The sequence below is a fragment of the Trematomus bernacchii genome, unplaced genomic scaffold, assembly GCF_902827165.1.
Source record: "Trematomus bernacchii unplaced genomic scaffold, fTreBer1.1, whole genome shotgun sequence".
In the NCBI taxonomy this organism is placed as follows: domain Eukaryota; kingdom Metazoa; phylum Chordata; class Actinopteri; order Perciformes; family Nototheniidae; genus Trematomus; species Trematomus bernacchii.
Window position 1 is genome coordinate 240,317 of NW_022987332.1, and position 7,062 is coordinate 247,378.

The window sequence follows — 7,062 nt, forward strand, 5'->3', positions numbered from 1 at the left end:
GCAAAAAAACGCGCCATAAGCGGCTGACTAAAGGCTGACCTGCCGCCAAATCCCTCATGGCAGGACGAGATGGCTGCTGCACACACCTTAATTGTCCACCAGTATCTGTAAATAGGACAGAATAGAGCCCAATGTACATGATAGAGGCTCTAGACTCCTTCCTCACACCACCGCTGGAATCCCAACCACTTCGTCCTGTAACAGGCTGTGGTGGATCCCACTCCTGCTGCTTGGATAGTCTGAATAACTTTGTCAGACAGTCCCTCCCGTCTCAGCCTGTCCCTCTCAGGAGCCAAGCCTGGAGAGGTTGGCCCAGAGTGGGTAACGCCCCTATTGCACCTGCGGTGGAAAGGCGTAGAGCAGCTATCTTGGCCATGTCTCGTGTGCAAACGTGTCCACCACGTGGTGGATTGTCCTGCAGAGCCAGGGAGAACCACCATTCGTCTGGCAGGGGCCCGCCTCTTGACATGAGTTGGATGAGTTCTCCAGTCCCGGAATGTGGGGAACCACAGGTTCTCCGCTGCGCTAAACAAGGCGGCGGAGCTGACTCCGTCCTGCCTGTTGATGTAAGCCACTGTGGTGCGGTTGCCGCTCCTCACCAGCACATTTTTGCCCTGTAGTAAGGGTTTGCAGTGCTGTAGGAGCAGTACTACTGCCCGTAGCTCTAGAAGGTTGATGTGCCGAGTTTCTGTCAGAGGCCAGCCACCACCTATAGCTCTCTCTAGGCAGGTCCCCCCCCCATCCTGTCACGGATGAATCTTGAACACCGTGACGTAGGAGGCAGTGGCGAGCCGTGACTTTTATACCTAGGTCCTCTGACCCCCCCCCCCCCTTCCCTAAAAAAAAAAATGACTTAGGCCTACCTTTGATGATCAAATCACTTAAACACAAAGTCCATCCTCCTGTCCTTTTGGATGAAGCACTTGATGGCGGGTCATGCAGCTGATCCTTTGCCACTCCAATTTATCATTGTAACTCAATCTTGAAAATGACTCGGTTAATAATTTCGCAACGATGTCATCATTATCACTGACATGAGCCATCATGAACGGACTTATGCTAATCATAAATCTATCGAAAATTATAAAAGTAGGGTAGACATGTGGATATTATCCGGCTGAACAAAACGTGCATTAACAGGTTCGTTTTCCACAGACCTTATTTCGAGCTATTTTCCAAAATCCTATGGAGAAATCCCATTGCTTTTTTGTCGAGGGAACCCGAGCGCAGCTTACTTCCGGGTTTTAGGACGTGTCACTGCACCACTTTATACACATGCATAAACCTCACAGCGGGCGGAACTTGTCATAAAGTCAGCGAAAATAAAGCCCACCCATTTAGAGGGAAGATATGATTGGTCAATTGTACTGTCATTTGACATTACTCTCTCATTGAGTTACTATAGCGGGCCCTCTGTGAATTTACAGTAGGACCACCAATCAGCTCCTCTCTTCACAGTAACTCGCCGAGAAGGCCAGACGAGCTTCTTTTATTTAACCCTTCATATTCAAACAGAAACTGAACAGGCAGATTCGAAGGATTTATTTCTTTGGAAATGTTATTTTAAATACAATTAAATCAAGTTATTTTGGTAAAACTAATGAAAAATATAACAAAAAAAATATTGAAAAAATAAATGTTTTTTTTTTTACGTTTTCAAATATTATTTTTTAGAATATCTTATCTTACTGCTTTGGGGCCCTGACGGCTCGCCACTGATAGGAGGTCACCCGCCCCAGCGGAGTTCCCCTCCGCAGATGCTTTGGGGACCCCCAGTATCGTAGGTTGCCCTCCACTGAGGGGGGGGATGGTCACCAGACGTCGTTTGTGCCTCTTGGGATCTAAACGAAGGCCGGCAAACCACCTCTGCAGGCGAGACACTGTTCAACACTTCATTCTGCTTCACTTTTTCGCTAAAGATTTTGAAGACATCCGCGTTCTTGTGACTCGTAAATACTACGCTTCCTGTGTTTTGGTGCGGACTGCGTTCACACCAGCGATGAACCGCTCCAGAGTTCACTAGCAAGCAGTCCGAGACCACCTCTTTTAGGGCGCATTCAAACCAGCCTTTTATAGTCCGGTTGAATCGAACCCTGGTGCTTTTAGCCGCTTGGTGCGGTTCATTTGGGTCGGTGTGAATACAGTCCGAGACCTCTTAAGTGAACTAAACAACCGGACTCTGGTCCGCTAAAATAGGTGGTCTCGGAACGCTTGCTTGCGAACTCTGGAGCGGTTCATTGCTGGTGTGAACGCAGTTCGCACCAAAACATAGGAAGCGTAGTATTTACGTGTCACAAGAACGCGGATGTTTTCAAAAATCTTTAGCGAAAGAGTCTTTCAAGACATCCGCGGTTGTTTAGTGAAAGAGTGAAGCAGAATTAAGTGTTGAACAGTGTCGTGTTGCTCCGTCAACTACATAAAAGTAAGAACACCTGTCGTCGGTGAAACGCCCCTCCTTACTGCAGAACGTCTCTCATTATATGTGTTATAATGTTTTTTAACGGACGTTGTCTGATTATATAATCATATGCGCGGGCCGCAAGTGTCTGTTGATCTCCAGATTAACAGCAGCATGAGAATAACCTGCCGAAAGTGCCGATGCTCCATAGCGGAGGCTCCGGTAGAAATACAAGGCTGGTGTGAATGCGACCTAAGAATGGTCGTCACCATTTTTCTCAGTGAATATATTTCGAAAGGTGTTATTGACATGACATTTTCAACAGATGTTGGTAACAACACATGCAATCCACACATGCAAAGACATCTAACCGAAGAGGTCCATAAATTAAGTTATGTGTAATAAAATGGAATGACACAGAGAAAAAGTATTGAACACATGATGTTAGAGCCAGTATTTTGTTTTTATAAGAAAGGCCACCTAATCGTGACGTCTGTAGTCAACAGAGTATAAAAGACTACAATTCCCACGACGCCTCCTAAGGTGACAGTGATGGGCACCCTGCTAGAAAGATGCCGTCGAGGAACAGTTTTTAACCGTTCAAATACCCTTTAAATTACCATTAAAGTTATACAAGCCTTAATAGAAAGAACGAATACCTAAGTTGTTTATTATTTTATTTGAGTTTTGCCTCTTTTGTTCGATTTGTTTTGACTATTGTGAAGGCCTGTTTTCTTTGTTTCCTGTGTGAAAAGTTTATTTTATTTTGAGCAAACCCATTGCACAACCATCGGAGGCCAAGCAACTCATCAACTGTGAGTAACACAAATATAAAGGAAAGAAAACAAGTTAGAAATGTCTGTTTAGGGCGTCTATTGGCTTGATAGAAAATAAGGAAGGAAACCACGACACATGAAGAAGGGAGGTGCAAAAAGCATGGAAAGCCAAGACACCAGCTGAAATCTATCAGTAATTAGAAAGCAATCCTGCCCCAGGTCAGTGCAAATTAATATCAGCTGGTTCAGTCCCATATTATGGCCTACAAAAAGGTGTCTTATTACCAAGGGGTCACACACACGTAGAGGCAGAGAGTGGAATGTGTTTGGTATTCTGGGAACAGAAGGAGAAGGAGAAGGAGTAAGAGCTACCAGAAAGGCACTGTTTACCTTTCTGAGTGAAACTGAGGTAGGTAAAATAATCTAACATTATGTTAGAATAGATCATGGATTTTTGTTTTGTTTGATTTATTTTATGTTTTTATTTTATTTTACTTAATTTTTTGTTTAGATCATGGATATATATGTCCATGAGTTGAGTGATGGAATGACATGATGATACACACTCATGTACAGTAGGTGGCGGTATGCAACTAAAAGCTGTTTGCGATCTGCCATTAAAAGAGAGAAGAAGAAGGTGTCACACAAAAAACATCTCATGGTGGGTAAAGCAAAGAGCTCTCTCAAGACCTTTTCAACCTTATTGTTGCAAAACACACTGATGGCATTGGTTACCGAAGGATTTCTAAACTTCTGAATGTTCCAGTGAGCACTGTGGGGGTCATAATCGGGAAGTGGAAAGAACATCGTTTCACCATAAACCAGCCACGACCAGGTGCTCCTCACAGGAGTTCCGACAGAGGAGTGAAAAGAATGATCAGGAGAGTTGTCCAACTTGTCTCACTTGTGGAGAGCTTCAGAAAGACGTGGAATTAGCAGGTACAATTGTTTCAAAGATTGAACTCTTTGGTTGCCATAAAACACACCATGTTTGGAGGTCAAATGGCACTGCACATCATCCCAAAACCACCATACCAACGGTGAAGTTTGGAGGTGGGAACAACTGGACAACTTTATATAATTGAAGGACGGATGAATGGTTTTATTGTATCTAAATATAAAACACGAAATCTTTTTTACACCGTAATAAAATACAGTTAAATAGCAATAAGATAAATAAAGCAGTAGTTTGCATGGAAATAGAATGCTATGAATGCATTTTTGCATATAAACTAAGAAATGTGAAATCAGAATATGTGCAGTAAGGAGTATGAACATTGTGTGCATTAATGTAATGCATATAGTCAGTGGCGACTGGTCATTAGGGGCAGGTGGGGCACAGCCCCACCTAGTGTCAGCAGAAAGTATTACAAATAATGATTACAAAAATGCAAAAAAATAAATAAAAAAATATATAAAATATATTTTAAGATAATGTTTAATCATCTGATTCGTCTGTACATTGCTGTTTTAGTATGTGTTCTTCTAATTAGTGTGTCTACAGTCACAGTGTGTGCCTATTGAGCTGTTTAGAGCCATGTGGGACAAAACCTGATTATGCCCCTCCCTCTCGCTGTGAAGTCAACGGTGACTGTAAAAACTACACTGCGCATGCTCAGAGTATTTTGTAATGAAATGTGTGTGGCAAAAAAATAATGACCAGAGGGGCATGGAGCTACCATCCCCACCATACGTCATCTCAAATCATTCAGAGCTGATTGGCTGTAAGTACGTGTGCCGCGAAAAGTGTGGTGTGTGAAGAGGAGACGAGAGAGCTGCAGTGACGCGTCCTAAAACCAGGAAGTAAGCTGCGCATGGCTTCCCTCGACAAAAAAGCAATGAGATTTCTCCAGAGGATTTTAGAAAATAGCTGGAAATAAGATCTGTGGGAAACGTACCTGTTAGATAAATGCACGTTTTGATCAGCCGGATAACATCCACATGTCTACCCTACTTTTATAATTTTTTTATCATAAATCTATGGATTAGATTTATGATAGACTTTTGAAACTACAAGAACATAAGGAGGACTTTTACAAAAAAGTTATAGACATTTTTGTCCAGAAGGATAGGCAAATGGACTTCATCTTCAAGTCAAGGTAAGACCGCCATTTTATTGAAAATGGGATCTTACTAAGAGAGAACAATTCAATATTTAAATGATAAAATTACATTTTTTGGGTATCCTTTTGTTGAACTGTCTGTTTAAAATTAATCGAAGCATCAGACAAAAAAAGCTTTTGAAAATAATATTATATTTTGGTTTAGGTCAAAATATAATATTTGTAAACCTGAAGAGTCAGTGCCAGTGCCTCACCAGCCATGAACCTCACTGCACGTCACTGCAGAAGCTTATATATAGACATCTACGTTTTTTGTGCCCCACCACTTTTGTACATATAAAAACGCCACTGCATATAGTCTATAATGTGGCAGAGGTAAAGTATCAGCGGGGGGGCCGGGCCTTGTTTAAGAGGCCGGTAGCGGAGGAGAAGAAACTGTTCAGGTGGCGTGAGGTTTTGGTCCTGATGGAGCGCAGCCTCCTGCCAGAGGGGAGGGGGGCGAACAGTTCGTGTCCGGGGTGGGAGGGGTCGGCCACTATCTTCCCTGCCCGCCTCAGGGTCCTGGAGGCATGCAGGTCGTGGAGGGGTGGCAGATAACTTAGTCTAAGTTATCTCTGTGGATCTCAAACTATTTGGTCACTATTTATGTAAACACATATTTCCATTTGAGGGGGGAGTGATTAGTCAAATATGCATGAATAATTAAAAAAAAATGGTAAGATAAACTTTTAAAACTTGTTGAGAGCTAAAACTAGTCTTTGCTGCTGCCTCAAAGAGGAGCAGGAGGGAGAGGGGAGAGAGGAGCAGGGGGGAGAGGAGGGAGAGGGGAGAGAGGAGCAGGGGGGAGAGGAGGGAGAGGAGCAGGGGGGAGAGGAGGGAGCAGGGAGGGAGAGGAGGGAGAGGGGAGAGGAGGGAGCAGGGGGGAGAGGAGCAGGGGGGAGAGGAGGGAGAGGGGAGAGAGGAGCAGGGGGGAGAGGAGGGAGAGGGGAGAGAGGAGAGGGGGGAGACAGGTGAGGCTGGTTCAGGAGCCCGGACACACTCACAACTATAAATGAACCAAAAACAAATAAATAAACAAGTTTCAATGTTTTTTCATATTGGATATGGTATATTATATGTTATTGGTTATGGCAACGGCCCTAGACATTTTGGTGCCCTAGGCGAGATTATGATGTGGTGTATGAACATGTTTTAATTGTCACATCCTGTCACATCCTCTAGGGGGGTCCGGGGGTATGCCCCCCCGGAAAGATTTGTTTTAACATTTTAAAGTAAAATGCTTCAATCTGGTGCACTTTGAGCAGAATTACTAGAGACTAGATCTAGGGGGTACAACTCTAAACACCCATATGAAAAAGATCGGTTTACATTTTAATAATCAAATAAGTATGTGAACATAACCAATAACCCATAGCCAATAACAAATGAATAACGTATTATTTTTTTGTTTTTGTTTTTCATTCATATCTTATTTTAACATTTATTTATTCATGCATATTTTTTAATATCTCCAGTTTTAAACAATGTTTTTGGTTTACTGTCCTATAGTATACATTGGAATGATTTCAAACCTGTTTTTATTTATCCCAATAATTATAAAGGTGTGCCTTGGAAATATGTGTGTACATAAATTGTGACCAAACCGTTTGAGACCCACTGAGATAACTTAGACTAAAGTGAACTATCTAAACCCTCAGAGTCCTTTACCTCACTGAGCTGTAGTTATCAGCCTCAATCCAACAACAATCCGCGGTACCAATGCGCGCCCTCTCTCTCTCTCTCTTGCTCGCTCGGAGGCTCGCTCGCACTTTGGCTGTGAGCTGCG